Source organism: Pseudopipra pipra, chromosome 13, assembly GCF_036250125.1.
Source record: "Pseudopipra pipra isolate bDixPip1 chromosome 13, bDixPip1.hap1, whole genome shotgun sequence".
Taxonomy (NCBI): Eukaryota; Metazoa; Chordata; class Aves; order Passeriformes; family Pipridae; genus Pseudopipra; species Pseudopipra pipra.
In genome coordinates this window covers 3,192,840-3,209,209 of record NC_087561.1, presented here as the reverse complement: position 1 = coordinate 3,209,209, position 16,370 = coordinate 3,192,840, and the positions used below count along the sequence as shown (strand labels likewise).

The window sequence follows — 16,370 nt, the reverse complement described above, 5'->3', positions numbered from 1 at the left end:
CTTCCAGCCGTTGGCTGAGGTGTCGGTCCAGCATTTTCCATCTGGCCAGAGCAGCAGACTTTGTCTCCCCATCCCTTTGCAGGACACTCACTGGTGAGTTGTGATTGCTCAGCCTGAGCACGTTAACCCAGGAGCTCTGAAAAGGTTTATCTCAACTGGGGCTAGAAAGAAAATTTCAAAGAAGCTTTGGCAGAAGGGTGAAACCTATCATTAATTTTAGTAGTGAATGATCTGAAATACATATATACACAGTCCCTTTTATAGAGGGACTGGTTTTCTCTATTGCTGCTTTAAAAATGTCATACTAGCTCCACCTAGCACATGGAATGGTTGTACTAGCACTGAGGAATCATTCAGGATTAAGTATGGCCACTTCTATTCAGTTTGATCAACTGGTTATTTTTTTGCAATTCAGACTAATGCTTCCATTTAATTCCTTCACCATCTCCCACAGGAAAAATATGGCCTTCAGCTAATCTCTCAAGGATACATTTACTAAGCGTGCAAAAGATTTTACAAATAACTGAGGGGGAAGGCAACACTTTGTTATGCATCATATATATTTTAAAAGTCCATTAGAGTCCTCCAGAATTATCACGCTACCAGAACCCAGATGGATGTTTAATACAAGTACAATTTTAAAGGTCGATGCAGAAATCTGATTTTTTTTTTTAATTGCCTGGATAATAAAAGCGCTCAGGCCAGCCCTTGCAAACGCTGCCCAACAACTCGTACCTTGCAAGCTCTGCTGATCTCAGCTGGATCAGTATTACCACACTGAAAGTTTCTGCTCAGTAGCTAAGCAGTACGACCACCAGAACGGAATTCCTGGAATATTAATTCCAAAGGAACGTCAGTCAGACATAACACTACTAGCACAGCCTGCCTAATTTTTTTTGTGGTTGGCTCTACACTAAATTTAATAAAAGAAATTGGCAATCAGCAAACAAGATTTTTGACACCAGACAAAATAAAAAGTTTTTGGAGAAGGGACAAGCATTGAGGTAAGCTATGCACTTACCTACAGAAATGTAGGAGGGATTACTGTGGCGTCTGTTGGGACAACTTCCCTCCTAGCAGGGCTAATGAAGGGTAGCACTGCTGGTAATTGCCTTTAAAGGAAGGAATCCCTGTGCCACAGATTTTCTGTGTACTCTCCTTAGCTGTTCAGATGGAATGGATTCTTGCTGAACATCCAAATGTGAGTAAGAAGAAGATAAATCATTCAGGGGATGTTTTCCAGTGTCCATATCACAAGTTTCATAGAAAACTTCACTGCCATTCAAACACTGGTCCTACAGGCCAGACCATGATGTCTGAGGCATATTCACTTCAGGCTTCTCTCCAAGTAAGTCAGAAATGGCTGGGAAGATTTAGCTTACACTGCAACCCTGGCCAGTTTTAAGTTCAAGTGCTTCTGCTTAGGGCCACAATTTTTTGAGAAACCAGCAGACAAGGGGAGAATGATAGGCAAAAGTTACTCAGATTTGTGAAAAAGAGGACCTAAAGCAAATCACTCCATAGTCTTTTGCAATTACAACAATAGGGAGGCACAGCACAGCAACACAGAAGCACAGAATCAACCAGGTTGGAAAAGACCTCTGAGATCATCGAGTCCAACCTATGACCAAACAGCACCTTGTCAACCAGACTAAGTGCCACATCCAGTCTCTTCTTAAATACCTCCAGGGACAGTGAATCCACCACCTCCCTGGGCAGCCCATTCCAATGTCTGATTGCTCTCCTTAAAAGAATTTCTTCCCAATGTAAAGGATTTCTTCCTAGGAAAAAACTTCACAGAAATGTAACAAAAGCCATCACACATCCTCAGTATAGTCTATTACCCACAGGAAGCAGGCTCCTGTGTATATACATTAGCAATCAGATTTTTAATGCTTTCATTTAAAAACAAAAAAATCAAACAAACCAAATAGGAAAACCATTTTGAAGATTAGGTCTTCTGCAGAGATAGGAAAAAGAGCTGATATAGATCTTTGTCACAGCACTGAATAAAAGCAAAAAGAGTCAGAGAAACACAGATGAGAGCATACTCGACCCACAGGGATTCAAAAGGGCGAGTCCCAGGCCTGAACACTGCACTACCTTTCCTACATGGGAATCCTGCTCCTGTTTTACAAATGCACCATCTCTGCTGCACACACTTGGAGCAGACCAAGCCCATATGCTTGGGTGGCTTTGGGCCCACACCAAGACACGTGCCAGTTCCACTAGGGCAAGAGCTGGTAAGTGAATCTGCATGCAGATGGGGAGTATGCATAATGAAATGAGTGCCAGCTCTTTGGCAGCGTGCTGCTCGGCTGAGAGGGTGATGCCATGTTGATAGCAGATGCTGCTAACACCTGTTGATGGGTACAGCACTCTCTTTTTAAAAGCAGTCAACCGTGGGAGGCAGGAAAGCATGGGGCCTGTAGGCACTCGGGGGACAGAAACAGATAATTGCTTTCCAGGTGCCAGTAGGCAATAAACAAAGGAAAACGTGTGCTGCAAGGTTATAGAGTCAGGCAGGACATGAAGGAATTTGCATCAAACCACAGTACCAGTCCTCAAGGAAAAGAAACACCAGTCTGAAGCTGTAGGACCTGGAGCAATGGACTTCATTGTTTCATGTACAACAGCAGCAAAGTAGAAAAGATAAACCCCATTAAGTTTTAAACGGAGCCGGGTTTAGCACAGAGACCAGACTGGTACGATTCATTCAAAGAGTTTTAGTGCTTCCTTTTCCACATCACATTCTTACATATACCCTCCATTCACTCTGCCTTAGAAACTCATTCTTTACTGCATTACATTAAAAGACTCTTATCTGTCTCAGGCTGGTTCAGTCAAGGGAAATTCTGGATAAAATATTGAGGTAGGAAGGGAACTGTGGCTTCCAGAGAATAAAGCTTTCCTCTCCAGAAGCAGTACCAAAAAGAAGCTACAGACCTGGGCTGTAGCAACAAAGAATTCCTGCACCAAGCTAGAGATTTAGCTGCTCAATCAAACTGGTATGTTAGGGCAGTCAGGACTCAGTTTGAACTGGGCAAAATAAAGGTGGAAACTAATTTGTGTTAGGTTACCCTCATAATGCACCCCATTTCCTTTCTTCTTGCTACATTCATGTTAATATACTTTTCCTCCACTGCCAATTTCTTATTAAATAATCAACTCAGAGCTGCTGTGATAAAAGCTCATTACAGATTCTCAATTATTACTAAAACACCCAGATTTCAGATAGGCACCTTTTCTTTTCCTCCAAGATTCAATCAAACAATGCCTCAGCTAATTATTGTCTTCTGACTGAGTTTCAAAACTCAGCTGGTTTGATGCCACAGAAGCATAAATCCCAAGGAAAAAAAAATTTTCTGGAAATGCTGTCATCTGCTTCTGTTCAAGAAGCATTTGGACAATATTCTCAGGCGCAGGGTGTGACTCTTGGGGATGGTCCTGTGCAGGGCTAAGGGTTGGACTCGCTGATCCTTGTGGGTCCCTTCCAGCTCAGCATATTCTGTCATTCTGTGATTTTATTTTAAATTGGTTTTGTGCTTTCAGTGAAATCATCCTGTGGAAAGAAAAAAAAAAAATTAAATTCCAGCCTTTGGGGAGAGACCGAACAGAAAAACTTTTAATATGCAAAGTTCAAAAAGCAACAACAGAAAAGAGGGTTTTGGAAGGAGCACCTCTGGCTGGCCCCAACAATAGCTTTTGTCAGTCCCCCGGGCTCCAGCAGCACCATCAGCCAGCTGGCTGCATAATTTAACATCTAATATCTTATGCATCTTGATTGTATCAGAACACTTTATACAGGTTAATGGAAACGGTAGAATAGACTTTTGAGAGCTTATCCAGTGCTTGCTTCGAGCAGCCGAGGTTTACACTGCATCCAGCCAGTTACCTAATCCAATCTACTGACATCTACTGTCAAACGAAGCACAAAGTAAAAGGCATTTAATAGAAGCATGGATGGAACAGAGATCAGCTGACCATGAACAGCATATGACTGTTCAGTCATTCACACAGTGATGTACTTAACACCCTCTGACTTCATATTTTAGAACTCTTTTTTTCCTGAGCTTGCTCCTTCTTCTGAAAGCTTGCTACTGTAAAGAAGACACACATTTTAATAGCAAATAATAATGCCTGCAAATAACTGTGCAATACATCTTGTTGCACAAGTTTACTACAGAAAAAGTTCTTGTATTTTGCCACGACTAACAAAGAACAGAAAAGTGCCCTTTGCATGCCTTTGATCAATTAAAGCCATGCAGAAGTGAAGACACTGAAAGTAAAGCCATACAAGCACACATACTGCATACAAGCAGTGCTGGAATTACATATTTCCACGGCTGCTTTTTTGAAACAAGCACCAGTCTGTCAAAGCAGAGATCATTCCCAGAAAGTTGTTTTTCCCAGGGTGAGAACACACCCTCACACTCTAGCTGTTCTGACCTTGCAGCTTTCCCACACGCAGGGAAGTTCACTGCATGACGTGTGGAACATCTCAAGTCAGAGATTTTTTTCTTCCACCCAGAATTAATCCCTGCAAGAAAAATAGATCAACGTGAATCAGCCAAATCTAGAAAAAAACAAAGAAAACAGGTCTGTTGCTAAGCATAATAACCTCAAAAAAACTGCACTCATTGTAATAGCACAATTATCACCACAACTGTGCAGAAGATAATTATTTCCGCTAAGATGTGGCAACCTTTTGCAAAGATCAGACAGATACTTCCACTTGCAATCACCCAGTGTAGTATCTGAATTTTCATCAAGATATTAGACAGGTAAAAATAACATGATTAACTTCTTGCTTTCTTTTTATATGACATATATGTCCTTTACTGAATCTTGGCCTCCATATAAGTCATAAATCAATGAAAGGAGAGAGTAATAAAAGGAGAGTGACACAGAAAAGATGAAGAACTAATATTCAAATCCTCCTACAGAAGGCAGACAAACCTCTAAGGAAATGTGGGCAGACTTGTGTTAAGAGGAGAAGAGTGGGAACATGAAAAATATCAGCCAACCAAAATAACGGAAAACCCTAAAACCATACATGGATGGCCCTGGGAAACCGGCAGGGACCTCTCTGCAGGAGTATTGTCTGGGGAACAAGATGTCTCAGGGCTTTTCAGTCAGACAATCCAGCCACGAGTTACCAAAGCCTGTCAACATCCACGGCTAGCACAATGGTTATAAAGGGAAATAGGAACTAGGACACACTGATAAAAGCAGTAACATCGCCTTGAAAACACAAGAGCTAAGAGATTAGCAAGCTAAACAATACTTTTTCCTCCACACTGTCATGGTTGATTGTTTAAAGCCTGTCAAAAGCTCCTCTGGGAAACCCTTCATAGATATACTGAGAGCAGTGGGAGAGTAGGGAATCAGTCACTATTTAATAACTCTATTACTCAGACAGTACCATATGAATTTAATTGAAAATTACAATGACATTCGTGGAAAAAAGTGCTTTTCTTTTGCAATAACAATCAAGCAGTTTGAAGTATTTTGAAAAGGTTTTATCTTTCTAATATTTAAGAGAGGCACACACCTGTGCCAAGGCTGCAGCAGAATCTTGAGGACACCTCAGCTACCAGAGGGTTTCCAGAAATACTCGTGCCACCAATGCTGAAAGTTTTCTTTTTCCCATCTCCCTTTCTTTCCAAATCATGAGCAAACATGAGACTGCACTGAAATCATTAGCACCGCCCACCGGGCAGATCTACTTGTCACCACACATTCCCTCTCTCCAAGACAGACAGCTGGAGGCTGGATTTGGACTCCAGGGAAGAAGCTGGCAGAGCACTAACAGCCTCAACTGCACAGGCTGCCTGAAGTTTCTTTCTCAAGGAAGAAAGAGGATTTCTGAAGGAAGCCCATGAGCGCATTCAGTAATAGCCCCTACATCACAGTACTTGAAACTTCTTTTGGAACCCTGCACAAGTATCAGAAGTTCACCATTTTAAAACAAAGATGGGGGAAAAAAAACCAAACATGGATATAGCAGAAAGGATTTGAGAGGTAGAGACTGCTTCACAGCAAGAGACCCAAAGAAAAACTTACAGAAAAACAAATACCAAGCAGTGACTTGTAGAAGTGCATGAAAAACTGTCTTAGAAAATATGCATGTGTCTAACTACCAACGTAGTCAGCTTCCTTAATTCAGCAGAGAAAGAAAGAAGGAAAAAAAAAAACATAGTAAAAATCAGTGAGCCTGGTATTAAAATCTACCAATCGATATACTCACAGTACTCTCAAATACTATGTTTCCTCAAAGAATGGGAGCACATCTTTCACTGCTCTTCTGTATCTGTCTTCCTCCAGCCAAAACCCTGAAGAAAATAATTTTATACCTTCTCTTCTCAAGCACTAAGCTCTGAATTACAATATAAATTCAGGTCTCTGAAGGAGCTGGTAATTCGCCTGCCTTTGCTTGTGCCCATCACTCTCCAAGAAGAAAAGCAGAGCAGTAGCACTCTCTCAACTTCATTTGATTGGCAAATGCCTCGGGTTTTCTACTGATCTTTAAATGCACTATGAATCTAATAAAACCTTCAACACCAGTACTGGAATATTTCATACACTGCAGTTTTATTTAATTTTTTGTTTATCTGACTACTGCCAAACAAGAAGATACTCCATGAAAGCTAATACAGCCCTAAATAAGGTGTGAACTGTTCTCAAAATACTCTGTGTGTATATTTGCATGCACACATGTGAATCCATAAATCCTACTGTTTAGTTCTCAATGAAGATGTTTGGTTTGTTTTAAATATTCTGACTGGAGACATTCTGCTTCAGAAATATCTCTATAAATACACCCAGGAGGAAATTTGACATATACAGTATAATTACTTTGCTCTCTAGACATAATCCTGCATAGAAACCATCTGTTACATTAGAAAAAAAAAAAAAAAAAAAAACCTACTCACAACCACACACACATAAAAACCAAATGATTCTTCTTGCACACTGCTTACTATTTTTGAAATTTGTATTTTATACCGTGCACATATAGACCACAAAATCATCACACAGTGGTGATACACTACTGCTTAAAAAACTCAATCATGCCAAGATGTACAGAGAAAACAGGTGTACAGAGTAATCCTTTCATTCTGCTCTGCTCAGGAAAGAACCAGAACCAATGGAAAAGAGTTCAGAGGCAACAGCCAGAAGAATACAAAAAATAACTTGTAAGGAAGACTGAAAATCATGGGCTGCTGCCTTGAGGGAAAAGACAGCTGGGAAGAAGAGGTGCTAAAAGGGCCTTGCTTGATACACAGAGTGCACAATTCTGGCTGGAAGGCACTGCTCAGAGGGCCAAGGTCTGCTCCCTTCCCCAGTAATCCTCTGTCTTTCCAGAGGTGTTTGTTTAACTTGACCTTCACCAGTAAAGGCTATAAATTTCCCTGAGCAATAAATTCTGGTGCTTTACTACTGCTCCCTTAGCTCTGTCCAGCATCCAAACTCTATCTGCCTTACCACAGGTGAAGAATTCTCTATAAGGAACACAGAGGCAAGTATTACTCTCTGCAGAGCAGCAGGATCATTGCACCCCTCAGTTCCAGTTCTTGATGCTGAACAAGTCCAGTATGTTCATCTTTCCCCAATGGTCATAATTCCCAGTGAGTTCATGCTACTTCCAGACACTTTTCAGTTTGCTCCCAACTCCCCTGAAGCCCAGTACATACACTTGGAGTGTATCCATTATCCCCTAGGCTACTTTTCCATTTATCCACCCAGCACAGTGCTTGCCTTTTCCAGAGCTGTCAGGCACCCGGGCTCCCGTGCAGCTGCCACCCACTCTGCTCATCCCACCTCATTTCTGTCACTGCTGCTCACCAGCTGACACTGGCACAGCCGAGGGTTGCTGCCAGGTGCAGTGTGTGGCATCCTGCTAAACTGCATCCCCTGGTCTCAGATCAGGTTTGCAACTTGTCATGATGAGTTTGGTTTCTGGTTCTGTTCTCCAGCACACATACAAGCCCTTCCAAATGGCTAATTTCTGCATTTGCAAGAACGCAAGATCAGGTCAGATATTAAGATCTCTCAGATTAATTGTAGTGAAGCCCCATTAGGGACCCTGTGGAAACTCCCCTCCAGAGGTCCTTAGAAAAAGGTTGGCAAGATTTCTGCTTGAAAGAATGTAGTTACATGTGACCCTGCTCAGTGCTGACTTGCTGAGAGCCTTTGGGACACACTTCATGGGGACACAGAAGCAAGGACTCCTGCTCTGTTCACACATTCATCTGTTGCTGTGTGTCAGCGACAACGTGCTGCATCCAGCTGTGACAGCTGTCTCAGCAGCAAACGCTCCAAGCACCAACAGAGCTTAAGGGAGCTTGTGGATTGGAGCAGGAGTCCTTGTTTTCACGTCCTAAAGGACTCCGCACTTTCTCCCCTGTTCCCAAGGGAGTGGGAGAGTGAGAAGGTTGGATGCTGGTCACAGGGAGCACTCGACCATCTCTGCAGATGCAGAGCCCTTGTGCTTCCACATCATTCAAGCACTTGCTTCCTACACCTTACCCTGTTCCTATTCCTTCAGAACTCAAACAGAATTTAGCTTCTTTTCTGAGAAACCCCTCATTCCTATAGATTGATGGGTTTTGCTTGATCCTTAATCTCTCCAGACTTATACCGTGTCTTCCAAAGGAAGGCTCACACTTCACACTTAATGCAAGGCTCCACATATTAATAACTTACAAAAGCCATACAAAAACCTTTGACCTGCTGGAAGCAATAACCTATTGATTTAACATTTTGTTCACTGCTACCAACTAATAAAAGGATAAAACCAAGGCACTATATCACAAACTGTCACCAGCAGCTCAGAACAAATTGGATCCTTTTTGGATCAACAGAAGCATGAAGGCTCACACAGACTCCCATTTCATGCCTGCACTGAACCTCAAATCACCTCCCTTTATCAGCTTTCAGCCCATCCCACTCCCCTCACCTGCACTCAGAACAGGACAAATGACAGATGGGATAATTAAAAGGCTTTGAGTCATACATCAGTAAATGTCTGAGTATTAGGGTTTGTCAATTAGTACACTTACAAACAGAAGGGCTGAAAGACAATCTAAATAACAGCACATGATCTCCAAATTCAGCTCTGAAGTTTCAAAATAGCCTTCTTGTCATCCTCAAACACCAAACAACCATGCCTGAAGCTGGATGTATGTTCCCCTTTTGATCAACATATCTCTGCTCCTGCCTTGCCCTAATTGATGCGTTACCTTGAGTTGTCACATCCAATTATACATGATGTGACATAGGATGACATGAATAATGTACCCCACTTTGATGTGAACAAATTCGTCTGTTTAGATGGAGAGCAGGAAAGCAAAAATGTACTGAGCAGCAGTTTACTTGAATCATTGCATCATTGTTATTATTGCTGTTGTTATTATTATGTATAATAATAACATGTTTATGTTTACTTCCCCTCTCATTGAAGTACAACAAAAAAGCTAAAATTAAGAGATTTATTTCCCCAGAAAAAGCATTTAGGAAAGCTTCCATAGAACTTATTTCCAAATTCTACAAAAATTAAATGGGTCACTTCAGCATTGCTTGGCATTGAACTATCAGTTACCAGATGCTCTTCATATTTCTTTTGAGAAATGAAGGACATGGGGAAGAAGGGACCTGCTTTGCTGGCTTGGCTGTTGACTAAGCAGACTTCTTCCCCCCTATCGTTCTACAAACTGAATGTACACAGATACCAGAATATAGGCATTAAATCAAAGAGCCAAAAAAGTTAATTAAATCTCTCATTAATTGAAATCTGAGCTAGGCAGCTTCCTGCTTACTCATGGGGAGGAGTAAGAATAGGACTTAGAGAATCACAGCTTCCCAAAGATTGTTCCCCGTGGCCAGAGCCAGGAGAAGATGGTAAGAGCAGGGTGCAGTCATCTTTCTTTTTGAGCACATTCCCTCACTCTTCTAAGAGTAAATGCTAGACAAATTCTCTTGTAGGTCTCTGGGTTGTGCTTCACACTTATTTCCATTTTCTGCATTCCCACCAGGGTTCGTGGGACCACATGCAGATCAACTAAGGAAGGGATCCAGCCCTTTGCTTTTATTTTTACCCGTTGTGCTTTCACCATAGCTGGGTGAGTGAGAAACCATCTGCTTCCTTGGGATGAAAAGGCAGGAGAGGGAGCTACAGTTTCCAGAGGAATGTATCTTTCGAGATACAGCATCTGTCCTTTCTGTTCCTTCTGATTTATAGGAATTTCAGTTTGGTCCAAATTCACAGCTAGATTAGGAATAAGAGCAGCCTAATGTGATGCTGCACCCAGAATGAATTTGGCTCAGTGACTTCAGTTCAGTCATTCTCAGGGGTGATATTTCAGAGCACTTGATCCATGATGCATAGTAGCTGAATTTACACTGATGCAGTAGGTGACTTTCTAATTCCATTTCTGCTCAGACCATCCTGTTGTCTGGTATTAAAGAACAAGTTTTAGCTGAAGCTATTTAGTTTGAAGGATTAGATAACAAGGATACGTAACTTTCCCAATCAGAAATTCTTTGTGCTGGGATTTTGCACAGGAACATTTTTAGTGCAGCACAGAATCTTTGGACATCCAATCTGATAAACCTTCACAATTGAAGGCAACATTCTTTCTCTTGATCGAGAAAGAATGATGTGAGGAAGCAGTCAGAACTAAAAACCTAATCTTTCTGATACACATGAATTTCAAGAATTTTTCAGCTTGAAAATTGTTATTACTGTTACAGACAGGATTTCAGACACAGGTATAAGACTGATAGATTTTCAATATTACAAATGTAGTCACTGCAAAGGCAGTTCAAATAACAACCTTGATCTCCTCACTTTCTAGATGGTTGCTATAATTTGAAATCATCTTTTTAAAGCTTCTTGGAGATCTTCAGCTTCCTTACTGAAAATGATCTGATAAAGTCTAATGAACAAACTAACCAGCTGACTCTATTTTCCCTTCAGTACTTTACATGGTAGTCAACGTCCAGATTTGTTCATAATTTTGAACAAATATGTTCACATAAATTTTGGCCTTTGCAGAGGAATGTGTATTATCCTCAACACCGATCTGTCCAAATTTTTAAATCGTGCATTCTTGCTGAGATGAAGCCAGGAATGGTGGGAACAGTGAAGCTGTCCAGGGACCACAGAGCTGGGATGATGGAGGTGACTGTCAAAGTTGTTCACTTGCTACTGGGCAGGCAGCACTGACACCTCCCTGACCCTGCTTCCCTTGCAGCCAGGTGCTCTGCAACATGCTTGGACAGGAAAGTGCTAGTTCTGCCCTAGCTAATACAAAAAAGTGTTTCTACTTAATGACTGCTTAGTCTGTTCCAAGATACACACACTTAGAGGAGTTTGGCACTTGGCACCTTGATTTATTGTTCTAAAGTAGGTTCCTGCCCAGCTTTTCTAAAAATTGATGGCTTCTACCAACACTTTTTGTAGTAATCTAAGGATAAAATCGTATCTCTAGTAAAGCTGTAGATGAGCTCAGTCATGCAGCGTGGCTGGTGGCTTCACAGCAATTCTTGCCTTTTCAGGGAAGCAAAATTGAAAGCAGTTTTGTGGTGATTTAACCTCAGCCAGCAACTAAGTACCACAAAGCTACTCACTCGCTCCCCACCTCAGTGGGATGGGAAAGAGAATAAGGAAAAAAAAAAATATCTCAGTCTTGTGGGTTGAAATAAGAAGAGTTTAACAATTGGAAGAATGTAAAATAATACAATATTGGAACTAATGATGATGATAAAAATAATAATAATTGTAATAAAATGGAGAGAAAGAAATAAAACCCAAGAACAAAACCAAGTAATGCACAACACAATTGCTCAGCACCCACTGACTGATGCCCAGCCTGTCCTCTAGCAACATCCCCTCGGCCAGTTTGGGTCAGTCTTGTCCATGTTCCCTCCCAGTTTTTTGGGATTTTTCTGCACCTGCTTGCTGCCAGAGCATAACACACTGAAAAGTCCTTGGTTTAGGGTAAGGACCACTTAGCAACAACCAAAACATCAGCATGTTATCAGCATTATTCTCATATTGAATCAAAAACACAGCACCATACCAGCTAGTAAGAAGAACTCTATCCCAGCTGAAACCAGGACAGTGGTATACAAAGAGCTTGGCCTCCTAGGTTGGGTCTTACAGGAAGACTCAAGTTTTGCTACAAAACCCCAATTCTGTCTTGATCTGGGTTACACTCAGCGCAAAGCTGCCAACACAGAAACTGTGACCAATGTAATTCTGCACAACAAACTCCAACATCAAAGCTGGGGATTCTACAATAGGTCAGCAACAGACTTATAACAAATGGCATGCTCACCCCTCTACCATGCTGCACAGAGGGTTTTGGTGCTGAACATGGCTTTGGATCCCTGCAGAGACAGCAGTAACCTGGTCTGGTGATGCTGCAGCACCACAGCAAGTGTCAGGAATACACCTGACATCAGAGGTAGAGCACATGGCAGAGACCTATGCAGTGCAGGATTTCCTTCCCAGAGGAAAGGCATGGCTAAGGACCATTAAGCAATGCCCCCAAGTGCCCTTTCAGGAAATCAAAGGTACAAAACAGCACAGAGCTTCCAAAATACAAGAAAATGGGCAGAGGCTTAACAGCTAAAAATCTGCCAGAGGCATCCAAAATGAACAACATGTCACCAATAAAGGCACCAAAAATAAACCTCAAGAGACACAGTGCAGTGAAACAAGAACTGGAGATGAACAGAAGGGAGTTCTGATGTGACAGAGGCAGAATGTTGCAGCTTGGGAGCAGATTTCAGACCCTGGCAGTATCATCTAGACACAGGATTTAACCCAAGTGTATTAGCAAGTAATAACCTTAATCTGAGTCCTTTTAGCAAGTGATAATGTTGACACCAGCTAATCTGTGCCACTACCAGCTTCCAAAGCTAAGGTAGAAAGCCCACCAGTTCCAGCAACCCTTTCCACATGCTGGGATCAAACTGTGGGCAAAATTCAAGTGTCAACACTTGTCCAGTGTTGGAGGAGACTTCTTATGGCATTCAAGACATCTGCAGGGGGTGTGCAGGAAACAAGACTTCCAGAAGATCTGCAGCCTTTTCAAGCAGCAGCTGGAAGCCAGGACACCTGCCAGGAATGAAAGCACCAGGAGTTCTGTGCTGAACACATGGGTTATCTTCATCCACAGCTACTATTACCTCTAGAAAAATATTTTTCCAAAAAAAAATTTCTATACATACTTTAAAAATTGCTTAACAGGTGTTTTATGCAAATCTGCTTTGAAGCACTGGGGTCCACAGTTAGCCCTCTTGGCTCAGACATGCAACCAGATCAATGTCCTTGCCATGTTTTCTATCATCTCATTACTTAAGTCCCTTTATTGCCAAGGGGATAAGTACTGACTTTGCCTTTGAGAGGAGTGACAGAGGAAATATAGATCTGCACCTGCCAAGAGAGTTTGCTGGGGTACTTTCACTGGCAGGGGATCCAGGCATAAGTCTTACATGAGTACTGCAGGGAGGCCAGTATATAGCACTCCTTATAATTGTAGGACACAGCGACCTGGAAACTACAAATCAGTGTAAAACTGGCCTCCAACACAATCATATTTGTGATGCAGTGGCAGCTAGACTTTGTAGAATTACTTCATAAAAAAAAATAGAAGAATTTTCAATAAGCATGCTTATTCCTGTCATTCATTAATATACCTGCTAGCTGAAAAGGACAAGGGACTTCCAGCATGGCTAATATGTTCTCAGTTATGGAAGAGTCAAGAATTACTGTATTCACTTTTGAAATGCATTTTCTATCATGGTTGGTGCACAGCTGTCTGTGTTCCTAACTGTGTAGTAATTAATGTCACTGAAAAGTAACATTAATCCCACATACTGACAGAAAGCAGGGAACAAGTCTGGAATTTATGCCCTTCTCCCCTTAACAGGAGGAAGCTTTGACTTTGAATTGATTCAAAGGGCCTGAGAGTCCAACAGGACTTGGGAAGGTGATTCTCTCATGTCTGAATTAAAAAATGAGAAACAAAATCCCAAAGTAGACCTTCATCAAAGGCATTAAATTTGTCCATTGTCAGTGAAGATAAGGATGGCAGTCTGGCACCTAAATACACCTGTGCACTGCTTATTGGTTCTGAGGTATGTTTCTCCTGAATAGGTTTGCCTGGAATAAAGAGTAGGGCTTTATCAGGATTTTCCCCTCCTAACTGCACCCTTTCCCCTAGAGAGGGGCAGCATGGTCATCCTCCATGGTGAGGGCAACAAACACCAGAAGTCTCCAGCTTAAAGCACAGGATGGAAAGTGTTGCTGAAAAGAGTCCACCCAATGAGAGGTGGTAGTGGAAGAGCTGAGGGTGATGCTTCGAGGAGAGGCAGTGAGAAGGCCAAAGCAGCAGAGAGTTAGGGAACTACACACCCTCAACCAAAACACAGCCACCCTGCCCCAGAACCACTGAATCCTCCCACACCTACGGGCATACAAATGGAATGAAGGCTTTACACCTTTCTGTAAGCCAGAGGGTTTTCAGTGCATTTGAAAACACTGCTTACTAGTGATTAATAATTAGTTAGTTTTGGAAACACTAAGCAATTTAGAGCAATTTTGCAAGAAAGATGTTCCAAATCCCATAATCTCCCAAAGACCCTCAGGTGGCTTGGGTTCCCACAAAGCATAGTGTTCCTATGGAGCAATGCTGTTTGTCATGCACAGTAAGTCACATCACATTTTCAACCCTCCCTGAAAGCATCAGCTTGAAAATAACTACAGGAGAACCCTCTGCAGTTCTGTTTTGGAAGTTTTAACTCCACAGGAGCAAGCATCCCCCCATTCAGGTGTGGACCCACTTGGTAAGTGTGAGCTCAGCAGGTGCCAGACTCACTATCCTTCTCTGGGGCTGCTCAACACACCAAGCAGTTACTGTGTGATCCCATTCCATATTTGCCTGCAATAAAGGCAGTCACCCTGTTCCTGCCAGTAACATTTACTCAGTAGGTCAGCATTAAGGGAAGTCATGAGATGAATTTCCCAGTCTAAACATAGAGATGCTTCCTGAGACCTTCCAGCATTAGACAAAAAAAAGGAAGACTTTCAGGTACACAGATTACCACCTGGTATGTGAACAGAGCTCAGGGTGCAGAACATCAGCAGAGCCACGTATGACACCAAACACAGGTCCCCTTGTTGCCCAGGGCACATGACATGATGTTACACCGAGCCACGATGGGGCAACACAGCCACAGCTACACCAACCTCTGGGAGGTTTTCAGCTCCCTGAGGCATCTTCTCACCTGAGCATCAGCTTTTTCTTGCACAAATTCAGGGCCAATCAATGTGTCACCACGATCACAGCTCACGTGCCTGCACCTTTGGCAGGCTGGACAATAATAACAAACATTGACAGTTTTGTTTGAGTTTTACAGACAACTAAAATTGCTGACCCTCTGTGGTGCTGTTTACATAATGTAAGAGACTTATTTCAGTGTAAAATGGCATTTCTATCAGAAGTTACTTCCACTATCAGGAACCTTTGGCACCAAAATGTGTTCTTTTAGAATACCTCATTTTAGACAGCCCTTTAACAGCATTATAAATAGACCCACCACTCACAGGAACCAAATGAGAAGCAATTCAGGGAAGGGAAAATATACTACTGTTAGCTAATCTACATCAATTTTATGCCAATACTGGGACACTTATTAGCAACTGGTCAGCATACACTGCCACACATCCTAATTGCAACTTTCCAAGGTATGTTTTCCTTCACAAGTATATCACTGCACATACTGAAGCTCACAATTTGCATGCTTTATTAAAGCATCTCAGTAATTAGGTAATAGGAAGCACATATGACTGTACAGAAATTTGCACTCTTCTATTTTGTGCTGTATTTCCTTTTCCCTTGCAGGTGAAGAGTCTGACATCAGTTGTTTTGCCCAGTTAATAAAGTTTGTTTCCACCCTGAAATTTGGTAGCCCTAGTCTAACATTCACCTTATTAAGTGAAAAAGGGGTTTATCGATTACACACGTGGGATTCACCCAGGAATTGCTGAGGCACTGCAGCAGGACTTGTGGAAAGGAACCCTCCCTATCACAAAGCTAAAAGGCAGCAACTTCCCATCTGTGTGCTCCGTTCTCCACTCAGCATATGCACTTATCTAACAAGTGCTGCTTGGAGGAGCCTGTCCTCCTTTTACCCTTTGAAAAGAACTCTCCCATTAATCTATTTTTACTGATCATCGTGAAAAGTGAATAATTTTTTCTGAAACATTTATCCTGGTAGCAGCACCAGCCCAAGTGAACAGGATATGGATGTTCATACAAAATACTCCTGTAATTATTGTCCCTGATAGTCAGCAG

The 16,370-nt window shown here is 42.0% G+C and overlaps 1 long non-coding RNA gene across 3 annotated transcripts in view; it reads right to left on the bottom strand.

The window, feature by feature from the left end:
* Nucleotides 1-542: 542 nt before the first annotated feature.
* LOC135421352 (uncharacterized) overlaps nucleotides 543-16,370 on the bottom strand; it is a 49,235-nt gene continuing 33,407 nt past the window's right edge. For all 3 annotated transcript variants that reach the window (XR_010433968.1, XR_010433969.1, XR_010433970.1), the window contains 2 exons: nucleotides 4,450-4,540; nucleotides 543-3,562 (listed from right to left, as the gene is read on the bottom strand). This is a non-coding gene — a long non-coding RNA (uncharacterized LOC135421352). The remainder of the gene's footprint in view (nucleotides 3,563-4,449; nucleotides 4,541-16,370) is intronic.